The sequence below is a fragment of the Notamacropus eugenii genome, chromosome 4 (genome assembly GCF_028372415.1).
Source record: "Notamacropus eugenii isolate mMacEug1 chromosome 4, mMacEug1.pri_v2, whole genome shotgun sequence".
NCBI classification, from domain to species: domain Eukaryota; kingdom Metazoa; phylum Chordata; class Mammalia; order Diprotodontia; family Macropodidae; genus Notamacropus; species Notamacropus eugenii.
Genome location: NC_092875.1, coordinates 107,805,261 through 107,820,464, shown reverse-complemented (window position 1 = coordinate 107,820,464; position 15,204 = coordinate 107,805,261). Strand labels below are relative to the sequence as shown.

General features: G+C 38.9%; 1 long non-coding RNA gene across 1 annotated transcript in view; it reads left to right on the top strand.

Moving 5' to 3' along the window:
- The first annotated feature begins 6,075 nt into the window (after positions 1-6,075).
- LOC140500442 (uncharacterized) overlaps positions 6,076-15,204 on the top strand; it is a 68,506-nt gene continuing 59,377 nt past the window's right edge. The window contains exons 1-2 of the long non-coding RNA XR_011965739.1: positions 6,076-6,419; positions 13,509-13,668. This is a non-coding gene — a long non-coding RNA (uncharacterized lncRNA). The remainder of the gene's footprint in view (positions 6,420-13,508; positions 13,669-15,204) is intronic.

Genomic DNA, 15,204 nt, shown 5'->3' with positions numbered 1-15,204 from the left:
TTAGGGTCCACGAGGTCACAAAGAGTCAGACATAAATGAACTCAACAACACCAATGCATGAAACTGATGCAGTACATATTAAAAAGGACCTAAAATGTAGGGGGGAATAATGATATCAGAGTAGGCAACCTGATGGGACAAGAAAGAAATCGAGCCTGACAGGTATTAGATTCCACTAAACTAGCTCTGTGACCTTGGGCTAGTCACCTGTGATTATAGGACTAGCAGGAACATTAGAGATTACCTCAATCCAAAATGGCTATGAGCCAATATATACCTTTTTATAGATGAGGACAAGTAGACCCTGACATGTCTGTGAGTTGTCACAGGCTATAAAGGCAGAAAGGAACAGAGCTGGGGTAATAGAATCATGAAATTGTAGATTTTTGAGCTAGAAGTAACTTCAGAGATCATCAGTTGAAGTCTCTCCCTGACATACACACATTTTACAGGTGAGGAGGCTGAAGCCCATGATGTTGATTACTTACTCAAGATCACACAGGAACCAAGAAAGAGAGGAAATATTCAAACCCAAATCTTCTGATTCCAAATGAATACGCAGCTACAGATGCTAGAGTGGATGGAGAGCTGGGCATGGAATCAGGAAGACCAGCTGTGTGACTCTGGGCAAATCACAACCTCTGTCTGCCTCAGTTTCCATAACTGCAAGATGACAGTTAAATGAGAAAATATCTGTAAAGTACTTAGCACAGAGCCTGGACCCTAGTAGGCACTTCATCAATGCTTGTTTTCTTCAAGATTCCTTTGTAGGCTTCATTTTGCAATCTGTCAAACAAGCCAATTGGATTAGGAAAAAAAGTCTCTTCCAGCAACAATATCCTAGTGATCCCTTGATAAAATTAGACCCAAAACCATGCCAGCTGGCCAAGGTTGGTTAAGTGAAGCAAGCGGCTTTCGGAAATGGCTCTAGAAATGACCTCAGCTGCAGTTCCTAAGTGTGAAATGAGATAGCAGAGGTTTGGGGACCCATGAGCCTGCTTAATTCCCATCCATTCACTGATTTGGGTATTTGCACAGATTTCGAAGCACACAGATGAGCTATTAAACATGAAAAAGATTCCAGCCTACTTCCCTTTTCCAAGGTGAGTTATGAGATGCTACTTTATTTTTACCAACAAAAGCATAATTTTAATAGTTCAATGAAAACTGCTGAACATATTGTATAAATTGAAATAGCAATCTTGGCTGACTGATGGATATATGAGAAAGGAGGAGGGGTGCAATTTTAAAATTTCCACGATATTGTTCCCAAAACGCCTCACTAAAGACTTCTACAGGGTAATTTCCTCATCAACATATTACCCTCTCAGCTCCCTATTTATCCTACTAAGCACACCAACCCTTTTGTTTTCTTGTTGTTGTTCTGTGGTTTTTCAGTCATGTTTTACTCTTCATGATCCCGTTTGGGGTTTTCTTGGCAAGGATACCATAGTGATTTTTCATTTTCTTCTCTCAGCTCATTTTACAGATGAGGAAACTGAGGCAATCATGGTTAAATGATTTTCCCAGGGGTCACACATCTAGTAAGTGTCTGAGATCCAATTTGAACTCCAGTCTTCCTGACTCCAGTTCTGGCATTCTATCCACTGCATCAGCTAGTTGCCTCTTTTGATCATATATAAGGAAATATTTTAAGAAAATGTATTTAATGCAGTTCAGAAACATTTCATTCTATAAATGGTCACTCTCTTCCATTCATTGACTCATTAATTCAACCCACAATTACCTTCTATGTGCCCCAAAGGATACTGGGTCCTCTGAGATTGAGGAAGGACATAGTCAAATCAAGTCAAGTAAACAGACATTTAAGTACCTACTAGAGGCCATACACTGTGCTAAATACTGGAAATATAAATACAAACAGAAAGAAAGACAGACTCTGTCATCAAAGAGCTTCCATCTAATGGGAGAAAATAGAACATAAAAGCATGAGGTGGGAAGAGGGATAAAGGTATCTGTCCAGGAGCATTATAGGGAAAGTCCAAGAGAGGCATGAGTATAGCTTGAAGATGAATGAAGATATGGATTATATGAGTCTCTTCCTTAAAATAGAGACTCTGGCAGAAACCTAACAACCAGAGAGACAGGCATGTAGAGGACACTTCCAATGTATGGAGTTCATAAATGGGATGAGTTTCCAGGGCGGAGAGGTGTCTAAGGCATTGTAGACAAAGGTCCATACTCAGGAATGCATCCTGGAGATAAATGAAGACAGAGAGGGATACCAGAGAGCATATCCTTGTCTCGAAGAAATTTATCAGCTAGTGCAGGGGCTCTTAACCTGGGGTCTGTGAACTTGTTTTATTTTGTTTTATTTGTTAATTATGATAAGTATATTGCAATATAATTGGTTCCCTTTTAATCCTATGAATTTTATTTTATGAATTTAAAAGCATTTTTCTAAAAAGGGTTTCAAAGGAACCCAGGCTGCTACAAGCATCCTGGACACACAAAAATGTCAAAGCTCCTACTCTAGTTGGAGAAACTGAACTTACATGCAAGGAACATCAAAAGAAGGGTATACAAAATTGATTTGGGGATATCTGGGAGGAATAATTAATGCATTTGATAGAAGAATCAGGATCCAAAAAGATCTTGATAGCTTGGAACTGATGAGACGACATTCACAAGATGAAATTTAATAGTGATAAATGGAAAGAGTTCTACTTAAGTTAGAAAAAAATGACTTTACACATGCAGTACTGGGAGCAAAACTTTATGTGAAAAACCTTTGAAATTTTTGGTGGACTGATCACTGAACATGAGTCAGTATCATGATGTGGCAGCCAAAACATCTTAAAACTCAATTTTTGATCTATTTCAGTATGTTTCATTTGTACTGTGGCTGAAATTCCCTCCACTGATGAATATTACAGTCCACTGGTGACTCAGTAGACTATCTTTGACAGTTGCTGAGGCTGCAAAATTTATCATGATATGAGCAACAGGGGGAATCATAACCTTAATAAGACTGGCCCTCAGGCATATAGTCCAACATTATGCTCATTATGCTCAGTCTTGGCAGCACTGAAGGAGCTGTTGGCTTGTGCTACCCTGGCACAGTCTTCAGCAATCTAGGGTCACCTCCAGACCATGCTGGTTTCCAAGTGGAATTTTTTTTTTTTAATTTAATTTATTTTATTCTAAACTTAAGAAAATAAAACAAGCTTTTCCATAGCATACTAGAATAAAAATAAAAAAGCTGATTGTAGGTGAAACTACAAATCTGTTATGTACAAATTGGTATTACTTTTAAATATATAATAAAGTTGCCATGTAACTTTCTTTATTTCTCTTTTCTTCCCTCATCCCTCTCTGCCACCCTAGAGATGGTTACCATTAGACACAAATATGTATATACGTAAAACTATTCTATGCATACTTCTATTATCAAATCTTTCCCCAGTTGTAGATAGATCTTCCTTCATATGTCCTTTGTAGTTAATGTGGGTGTTTATAATGGTCAAAATGACTTAGTCATTCAAAGTGATTCTTAAAATAATATTGTTGTTACTGTACGCAACGTTCTCATGGTGTTGCTCATTTCACTCTCCATTACTTCCTTCAGGTCTTTCCATGTTTTTTTTTCTAAAATCATTGAGCTCATCTTTTCTTATAGCACATTAGTATCCCATCACAATCATATACCGCAATTTGTTCAGGCCATTCCCCAACTGGGATTTTAATGGAGGAATATAATATGAGGATGAATTAGTAGGGAATCTAGTGAACAAAGTGAAAAGGAATAATCCCTTTATCCTCTATCCTCATCAGTCCAATGTCCAGTTCTAGATGCCATATTTTAAGAGTGATGCTGACAATCTGGAACATGTCTAATAGAGGGCAACCAGAATGGTAAGGTGACTCAAACCCATGAAACATACAGATTATGTAAAAAATAAGTGATGCTTACCTTGGAGAAGAGCTTCAGGAACATTCAATATTATCTTAAAGTCTTTCATGTAATCACGTTGGAAAAGAGAAGGATTCTATTTATTTTGCTTTACTTCAGGGACAATGTTTACATAGTAGAAAGAAGCCTGGCCTTGGAGCCAGGAAGACTTGGGTTTTTGCACATGCTAATCTTGTTACCTTGCAGAAAATACTTGAATTCTCAGTTTTCTCCCTCCTCAGGCAACTCCTTAATGTCTAAATTGCAGAGAAGATGCTGACCTGAAGAAGGAGAGAGTTTTTTTCATCAATGAGTTCCCTCTACAAATGAAATCATAGGTTCCCTTGCTATATTCCCTTTCCCTTCAAAGGGCAGAACTGGGACCAGTTTGACATTCCAAGAGTTCAGATTTCTGTTCAATATAAAGATTTCACTGAAAATAGAGAGAGTCTTCCTGGACTTGATTACCTATGAAGTCTTATTCATCTCTGAAATTCTGATTCTATCTAACACTAAATATTATTGTGGGGTTTATTATCAACCCATAGTAATTGATACCATTATATTCCATAGAGATAAGCTGCCTTAATTATGAAGTCCTGAACAAAAAGGTCATGTCTCTCCAGTTCATCCTCCATTCAGCTGTCAAATTGATCTTCCTAAAGCTCAGTTCTGATCATATCAACCCCTACCCCATTCAAGAAATACCAATGGCTCCCTATTACTGCCAGAATCAAATAGGAAATTCTCTCTTTGGCTTTTAAAGCCCTTCATAACCTATTTTTTGTCTTTACAATATTCTTCCAGCTTACTCCCCTTCCGTGAACTCTGATCTCCATGATGCTCCTCATACACAATAGTCCATTTACCAAGCCTGGGTATTTTCACTGTCTTTTCCCCATGCATAGAATTCTTTCCTTCCCCATCATTTACCTCTTGGTTTTCCTGACTTCTTTCACATCACAGGTAAAATCCTACCTCCTGAAAAATCTTTCTGCACTCTTCTTTAATCCTAGTGCTTTTCCTCTGAGATTACCTCCAATTTATCCCATTTAGACTTTGTGAGTATTTCCCCATTAAGGTGTATTCTTAATATTTAGCATAGTGCTTGGCACACAGTAGGTATTTAATAAATGTTTAACAACCTGATGACAAAAAACCCTGAGTGAAAAACCTATTTACTCCAATGACAGAATACTTTAGAGTCTTTAGACTGACTTAGGAAAGACATCAGAGATGTGGGCAAAGGACAAGCTTGAAGATATCTTTGTTTTTTGCTTTGCCAGGAAGTCCTTAATGAGGTAATAGCCACCTACAAGCCCCTGGTCACTGGGAATTTGACAGAACAATGTTTCACACACTCCAGCCAAGGCTTTAAGAGCCTGTCTCTATGAGAGCACAGCCAGTACATTTGCAACATTAGCCATGGGGTGAGCCAGACTCTCTCCTCATTTCTTTTCTCTAACTTTCACCCATTTAACTGATTACAAGATATAAATTTCCCAAAGCAGATATGAGAGTAAAAGTAAATAATAACATCTTGCTTCCCCACTCATCATTTCCCTGAAAGCCTTGAGAAGCCAGTGTAACTAACAACAATTTGATGATGGGCCCATGGGAGTGGAACACTTGCCCTTCCGCTGTGGGGTTCCCTATTTCTGAGCATCCATGTGGACTGAACTCAGTCCTAGGGGAGCCTCTCCTCTAAAGAAAAGGGTCAGATGCCTTCTGGTGTTTTACATCCCTACCTCCTAACCCCAAGGAAAAGCACTTAAAGCTCAGGTAAGTCCAGGTTCTCTCCAGGAGGAAATAGAAAGATATTCAACATATTGTACAGGGAACCTATTTGTTTCCTCCATACATAAGAAATTTTTAAGACATGAAGATTCACAAATGAATACTGACCCAGAAGGGAGATTTTAGCTGAGATTTCAGGAAAGTCAGGGGAAAGAGATGAGGAGGGAGAGAATTGCAGGCATGGTGGACAACCTCCAGAATCTGGAGATGGAGCATTGTATGTGAGAAACAGAAAGGAGGCCAGTTTTACTGGCTCAGAAAGAATTGGGGCAGGGACTAAAGTATAAGAAGACCAGAATGGGAGGTGGGGTGGGACAGGTTATGAAGAATTGTAAAAGCCAAACAAAAGATTTTGTATTTTGTACGGGGCGCTCTGGACCTGGGCCTCCCTGAGAGGATAGGAGATGCCAGAGGGTCTGGACCTGCCGACGTGGCTTTGCCACGCTGGCACTGGGGCGGCCCTACTACTGAGCTGTGCTCCGCCCTCTGGGAGGAACTGGGGAGGAGCCTACCCGGAATGGGAGGAGAACTTCCCCGAATGGGAGGGAGAAACCTAAGGTATATATTCACTGACCAGGAGGGGCTCGGGGGGATTTCTTGCTGACCGTCATGTAATAAAGCTGCTCTTACCCACCTCCGGTGTTCTGCCTAGTGATTCTCCCCTCGACCCCCGAGGGGAGCCAGAGACGTCTGAAGACCCTTGGGCGGGGTGAGTAGAGGCGGTGGTCGGGGGTCGCCCCTGACAGTATTTGATCTTGGAGGTGACAAGAAACCATTGAAGATTTTTTTGTTGTTGTTGCTTTCATTTTTCAAAATAATAAAAATAAAACTACATACTTTATTATTACAGAAGAAGAATCTTAAGTCTTCAAAGACAAACTGTACAAGGACTAGGGAAGATAGAGTAGGAAGGCTTTTCAGAGAGTTTGAGGGTGGAAAAGAACAGGTAAAAAGAAAAGAACAGTACAACAGGAAAGCGGTCAATCAAACTGAAGCAGTGGTCTCCAAATTAAATTAGAACTTACTTCAAGATCTTTGTGTGGGTATCAAAAAAAGCTACTTGCTCAGTGATGGAGTATTTTGCTTTCTTTCCTAACTACCTTTTCTTTAGAGCAGAAATAGCAACCAGAAGCTTAATGGTTATATAAGGCTCTCTATGTATATAAATGTGGATCTTTTAGTCGAAATAAACAGACATCATCATCATCATCTCATTAGTAGACAGTACTGTAAAATAGAAGGCAGCTAGATAACTCAGTGGAAAGATCTCTGGATCTGGAGTCAAGAAGACTACTGCTCTGAACAATGCCTTAGAAAGGAGAGAGGTCTTAATCATGAGTACGCAAAATTGTGGGGTTTTGTTTTTTATATATAATATTTTTGCATATACTATTTCAATATAATGAGTTTCCTTTGTAATCCTATGTATTTAGTTTACGTATTTAAAACCAGTATTCTGAGAATGGGGTTCATGAACTTCATCAGGCTGCCAAAAGGGTTAATGTTACAAAAATAGTTAAGAAGAGCTAAAAGATTTAGAGATAGGAGAGCTCAAATCATGAGTTTTCATACACCTTCATTTGTTGATGTTGTTACTGTTCAGTCGTTTCAGCCATGTCCAACTCTTTGTAATCTCATCCAGGATTTTCTTGGTAAAGATACTAGACTAGTTTGTCATTTCAGTCTTCAGCTTATTTTACAGATGAGGAAACTGAGGCAAATAGGATTAAGAGACTTGTCCAAGGTCACAGCACTGTTAAGTATATGAGACCAGATTTGAACTCAGAAGATGGATCTTCTTGACTTGAGATCCAGCACTCTATTCACTGTGCCATCTTGCCACCCATGCCTTCTTTACCTCATGTCTAAAACACAGAGAACCTACTGGAGTGCTTCATTTGGACTATTTCTACCTAACCTATTTGTCCCACAGTCCTTTTGTGAGAATTAAATAATACAAGTAAAATTATTTGTACTCATTTCGTTATTATCATTAGTCATTGCCCCATATAGCAAAACTTTCCCCTGACTATCTTTAGTCCTAACTTATAGTCTCCATCCTTCCATTCTTCTCTTACTAAGTTTCTTCCAGTACTAAATCTTAAACCAATCTTTCAACATGACAGCTAACTAATTTGATTAAGAATAGATTCATATCATAAGGCTATGAGTTGGAATGGACTTTTAAAATTATGCAGTTTAAGCTCTGCTCAAATCTTGGATCCTGTTAACAATATTTCCAAAGCCATATCAATTGGATAGTTTCTTCTCCACCTCATTTGCTGGATCATCCTCCATACTTCACCCCCTAAAGCTGGGTGTCTTGAAAAGCTCTGTTCTGGGACCTCTTCTCTCTTTGCACACTGTCATTTGGTGATCTCATCAACTTCCATGTATTTAAATTATTAGTCCATATATTACTCATTACTCTCAGATATATCTATATCTATCTATACATATATCCATATCTATATCTATGTATATCCATATCTATCTATATCTATATATATATATGTACATATATAGAGAGAGAGATAGATATAGATATAGATATATACAGTCCTAGTGTCTCTCCTGAGCAAAAGTCCTACATCACCAACTGCCCATGGATACTTCAAACCAAATGTCCCTCAGGCATTTCAAACTCTTCATGGCTAAAACAGAACACATTCTTAGGGCTCCACCAGCCTTTCCAGTTACTGAATTTGTAGTTTCAGTGCTATCCTTGACTCTTTATTCTCACTCGAGCCACATATCAAATTAACTGTTGAATCTTGTTTCAACCTCTATGACATCTCCCACATCTATACCCTCCTTTCCACCCCCACCCCCACAAACATCACCATAATTAAACCTTTTATCACCTATCATCTGGACTATTACAATATCCTCCTGATTGGCTTCCTGACCTCTACCAGGCTGCTAAAATGATCTTTTTGAAATAACAGATTTGACCGTGTCATCCCCTGCTTAATAAACTTTAATAGCTCCATACTACTTGTAGGTTCAAATATGAATTCCTCTGTTTGACATTTAAAACCTTTTACAACCTGACTCTAAACTACCTTTTAATCCATGTTACACATCATTCACTTTCATACATCTTATGTTCTACTCAAGTTGTTCTTCTCACTGTACCTCCATTTACTTCTCAGGTCCTTTGTATAGAATGCCTCCCACCTCACCTTCACCTTTCAAAAAGGGAGGAGAGGCAGAGGGGGAGCGCATCCCTTGACTCAACTCTTATAGTAGCCAATTCACTGAATGGGTGTCACCTCACTCAAAGTGAGAAGCTGAACAGACCTTAGCTTAAAAGGGCCAGAGTCTTCCATTACATCCTGGGCCATCTCCAGTCATGCTGATGAATATCTGGCCACTGGATTCTGATGACTCTGAAGGAGAAAGTGAGCTTGGCGACCTTGCATAGCCCTCCCTCACTGAAAACCAAGTCAGTTGCAAGTCATATCATCTCCTTGATGTCATGGTCCCTTTCAAGAACAAAAGACAAACAACCTCTCAAAATCCCTGGTCTTTTTCAAAGGTCAACTCAACCTACCTTCTAAAAGAAGCCTTTCCTGATTATCTTGGCTCTTAGTGCCCTCTCTGCCCAACCCCTTATATCCATTTTCATCTATTTTGTGTGTATTCCTATATATGCACATGTACCCTCATCTGTTAGAATATATTTCTCATAGGTAGTGACTATTTCTCACTTTTGTTTTGGTTTTCCCAGTACTAAGCACAGTCTCTCAAACATAATAACTTAATAAATACTTGTTGACTTATTTTTTGAGCAAAAAATCTTCAAAAATCTCTGCCCAATTCCTTTCAATGATGAAAAACTCACTGTACTCTGAAGCAACCCCCTGTGTTTTTACTCATGCTGGGCCAAAATCTGTCTCCTTGTAACTTCTACCCATTGGTAATAGTTCAAAATACAGAGCCAAATAGTGCAAGTCTATTTTCTCTTCCCTAGGACAATTCCCTCCATATTTGAAGCATTTGATCATGTCTCTACCCTAAATATTCTTTCTCTCAGACTAAAAGCCCTCATCATTAGTCCTTTCAACTTCTTGTATGATGTGATTTCAAATTCCCTCAACTATCTACTTTTGGAAAAGATCCAGCTTGTCATTGTTCCTTCTAAACAGTAGTGCCAATAAATGGACACTCAACTCCAGATTTGGGTTGACCAGGGCAGAGTCAGTGGGTCAATCTTTTTATTCAGATTGAAGCCACCCATTAATGAAGACTAAGATGGAAATAATTTAATGGCTACTATATCCAAGTCTTGATTGATATTGATTCAATATCCTTACAGAACCCCATCATCTTTTTTTCACTATAACTTCTTTCCAGTCATATGTAATTCCTTATGACTTTTGTGCTATGTCATTTTTTAATGTAAGCATGGGAATTGACACTTATTACTACAGATATACTCTTGTTTGCCTCAGTTCACCCCTCTAGCCTATCATTAAACATTAGGATTGTCATCCCATGTGCTTGTTATATGTCACAGCTTTGTGTTATCCACCAATTCAATAATCAGATAAGCTACACCTTCATCCAAATCTCAGATAAAAGAAAGTATCAATCAGAACAGATCATGGTTTCATAACTCCTTAGAGGTGTGCACCAATCTATCACTTATCACTTTCTGGGTCAGATTAGTAGACTTGCTCCAAACCCACTTAACTGGATTCAAATATAGTTCGTATCTCTCCATCTTGAGGTAGAACATCCAATAGAGTGATGAGTTTGGAGTTAGGAAAAGATTTGAGCTCAAATCCTGCCTTAATCACTTACTGGATATGTAACTATGGCCAAGTCTCTTATGGTCTCTCAGTCTCAGATTTCATACCTGTAAATCAAGCAGGCTGAACTTGTTCTACCATTTTTAGTCAGCCAGTCAGTCAACAAGCATTTCTGAAGTATGTACCATGTGCCAGGCATTGTGAGATAGTGTTAGAATTGCCTGGGAGAACTGAGCAGCCTGTATGTGTCAGATTTTTTTCTTGATTCTGGGGATAGTTCTCTATCCACTGTGTTGTTTGGCATCTCAAATACACACACATAAAGATCTATATGTGTAGATTTCTAGTTAGATAATATACATATATGTATATTTCAGCTCTTCAAATAGTTACATTCTAAAAATATAACTTCAAATAATTCTTCACTACAGATTTTACAGACCAATTGGGCAAACTTAAGAACCACTTCATAGGACTATAACATCCAAAGATTTAGAGTTGGGTCATTAAAAAACACCTAGTTTAGCTTTATTTTACCTATCATGTAACCATGGCTCTCAGAGTTTTCATACAACTTGCCCCAGGTCACATTGGGTAGTTAAGTGGCTCAGTAGATAGCACACCAAGCTTGAAATATGAAAAACCCATCTCTTTGAATTCAAATATGGCCTCAGACTAGCTGTATGACCCTGGACAAGTCACCCTGTTTATCTCAGTTTCTTCCTCTGTAAAATGAGCTGGAGAAATGTCAAACCACTCCAGTATCCAGATCCAATATCAAGAAAACTCTAAAAGTGGTCGCAATGGGTCAGACACAACTGAAAAATAATAAAAGGTCACATAGGTACAAAGAAACAAACTTAAACCCAGATTCCCTAAGTCCAGGCTTAGTGTCCTCTCTACTATAAGTTTCAAGTTGAATCCAGTGACCTCATCACTCAATTCTAAGAAAATCGAATTTCCAGACTTCAAATTGTGCCAAAATCATGGGAGTTTTTATTCCTTTGGGGGCTTCCAAAAATATTGACAGCTCTTGGAAGATGTTCAGTACTAATTTGGGGGCCTTTCTTCTCTGTTCCATGGCGACAGCTTTCCCAGCAGCAAGAAGCCAAGAATTTCTGCTGTTTAAATGGAGATTGAAAAAAATATATAATGATCTCATCTCAGATCCTCTGTTTTTACTGGATTGACTCTAGAAGATGCCCATATGCCAACCTGGATAAATGTTTGTTGTTTTTTTAGCAGTGGCATTTGGAAGGCTGGCATATCACGGTAATAGTTTAATATTTTTTGGAGGTCAGCTTGTTATTGAGTAGAAATAGCCTGATGTGGGGGAAAGCACACTCATCCTAAAGATAGGAGGCCAGGGTTTGAGTTCTGACTCTTGCCAGTGACCAGCTGTGTAAGCTTGAATTAATTAGGTTAACTCTTTTGAACCTGTTTTCTTATCTATCCACTGAGGATAATACCTTGTGCACTCCCTACTCGCTGAGGTTGCCCTAAGAAGCCCATGAGATAACATGTATAACAATTTTATAACTGTTAAGAACCAACCAAATTTTACTCAACTTTAAAGTCTAGTTCTGTGTATGATTGTCCATTGCATTCTAAAATGGTTTTTCCAGCATTATTACCTCCTCCAAAAGACAGCGACTGGATTAGCATGCATGAGATGTGACCTAAAGGAACAAGATTGATTTTCTTGTTTGGTTCATTTCTTGGCTCTGAAGGCATTTTCCAAAAAGGAGGCGTATTTTTGAGTACTGGCTGCACTGCTGGAATAAATGTCCAAAGGACCACATGCATTTGGATGCATAAGCTCTGGTGTGTTTGCCAGAAGACCAGCCTCATTCCTGCTCTTGTGGACAGAGACCACAGCTCTTCTGCATCCTTTATCTGAATTTTGTTATTGTTCAGTCATTTCAGTCATGCCCATCTTTTTGTGATCCCATTTGGGGTTTTCTTGGCAGAGATTTGGAGTGGTTTGTCATTTCCTTCTCTAGCTCATTTTACAGAGGAAGCAACTGAGGCAAACAGGTTTAAGCAATTTGCCCAGGGTCACACAGCTAATAAGTATCCGAGGCCAGATTGGGACTCAGGTATTCCTGACTCTAGGGCCAGCAGTCAATGCCCTATGCCACCTAGCTGCCTCACTAGAGCTTAATCTCCTTCATTTCTGAACCAGGCCAATTCACCCCTCAAGGGTCACACCACTAAGAAGTATCTGAGGTCATATTTTAACTCAGGAAGATGAGTTTTCCTGACTCCAACCCAGGCTCTCTATTCACTGTGCTACTTTGGCTGCCTCATTTATCTGAATTTAACAACAATTCAGCAGATATTTACAAAATTCCTACTACATGTAAAGTTCTGTGACTTCACTGGGGACACCAACATGACCTATAACATGTCTTCATGGGGTTTACAGTCTTCTGGAGCACCAGGATGGTAGAGTGAAAAGAAAGTTATACTTTAAATCAGGAAGACTTGTATTCATACCTCAACTGAGACACTAGTTATGTAACCTTGGGCAAATTGGGTGACTTCTCTGGACCTCAGTTATCTCATTGGAAAAAGGAGGATAACAGTAGCACCTACTTCACAGGGTGGCAATGAGAATCAAATATTATAAACTATGTAGAGCCTTTTGCAAACCTTGAAGTATAACATAAATATTTATTATTTTTATTATTGTGTGATCTGCACAAATTTGCATAGCAAATGGAAAAACTGAAGTAGAGGAAAAGGAGACATCCAGTAAAAGTGCTATATGCAATGTGAAAGAAAGATTCCTGTCATGGGGGGACGGGTTGGCATCAGGAAGGTAAGAAAGGCACATGGTACCCTTCCCTCTTTCCTAATGATTATGTTTTTGGTTTTGCCTCGGTTCAATATCGCAGTAGTTATGACTGACCAGCTCCTCTTAGAAACCACTGTAAGAATTATCTCTATGATTCTCAATGCCTTCTCAGCTAAAATAGACTCAAATGAATCAGAGCATTGCTCCTGATCTATACTATGCTGGTGACTATTTCTTGCAGTTGCTGTCAAAAGATAGAGACATGGCTGTGATAGGAAGTGAAGAGTGGAGGCAAGCACTGCCAGTGATGAAGGGGAAGTGTTTCCTTTGCCATTCACCACACTGTAAGATGAGTTGATTCCAGGCACAGCTATTTACTCCACAACTTCCACTGATGCATGGTGAGTTGCCATAATATATAATAGGTGGGCCAATGTACAAATAGATGGATTGTGAGGCCATTATCTGTCTGGTAGAGTGAATACATGGAAAATGTCTTACTTAGGGTGAGCAAATCCATTATTCTTACTAAGTGGAGGTCTGTAGAGGGTTAGGTAGGGCAGGGACCCCTGAAATCTTTGATCTTAGGTCTTCCTTTTTCATTATCATTGTGGGGTGGGGAAGATGTTCATGGGTATAGGTTTTAGTTTGCGTTTTTGATTTGTAAGACGTATCAGAATTGAAAGAGCAAGGAATAATGAAATCTGTGTCAGATCTAGTATAGCATTGCCTTTTAGAATTGTAACAACTAAATTAGATTCCAGTTCACTCCCTAGGGAAGAGTGCCTGGAAGGCACTGAAAATTTCTAATACTTAACCTCCAGTTTCCCCAGGAGGTCACTTAGAATCACAGAATCTCAGGGTTCAAAGAGTCTCAGAGGTCCAATCAGCCAATCAACCAGGCAATAACAAACACATTGAGTCTTAGGCAGAAGCATAGTGTTTGGAATGAGAGAGATGGTATTCCTTATGATCTTGGCTCTGGTCAGATGACAGCTGTGATATGGTGTTCAGTTATGGATACTACGTTTAAAAAGAGGTATTGACAAGGGGGAGTACATCCATTGGAGGGTGATCAGAATGGTGTGAGAACTCAAAATTGTGACATAAGAAAGTTAAGGAACTGAGACAGTTTAATTCAATAAACATTTATTGCATACTTATTATGTATAGAGTATGTAATGTACACTATGTTTTATGTCAACTGCTGGGTAGCTATGATATTTAACTAAGAAATGATTCATCACCATAATCCGCATTTATAACAAACTTTAAAGTTCACAAAGTGCTTTATACACATTATCTCATTTGGTCTTCACAAAATTCCTGTGGGACAAATGCTCTTTTTATCTTTATATTATGGGTGAGAAAACTGAGCTTAAATGACCTTCCGAGTGTCACACAGCTAGTAAGTGTCTAAAGGATTTTAACCCAGGTCTTCCTGACTCCAAGTCCAGCACTCTACCCGTTTTACCACCTATGTCCTTCAAAGGACAGAGATATGTTAGGTGCACTAGACAGCTGTGAACCAAATACTATGCCAAGACCCAAGCTGTAGAAAAAAAACCATTGTTACCCTGAGGAAAATAAGATTTAATACTGTCTTCAAACACATGAAAGACTGTCATATGGCAGATAGATTAAGTAACTCCAAAAGATATTATAAGATTTTCTTAAGGGAATTACTGGGAGATAAGAGAGAGAGAGAGAGAGAGAGAGAGAGAGAGAGAGAGAGAGAGAGAGAGAGAGAGAGAGAGAGAGAGAGAAATAAAATTGACAACACAAAATAAATGTGTGTTATAGATAGGATAATTTTTGGCATGGCAAACATGTCCATTTGTAAGAAAAAAAGTCATATACAAAACCATCTGTCACTGTGTTCCCAGACTGTGTGTTTGGTGGCTGGAAACCTTCTTGTTAGTTCCTATTCCCAGGTC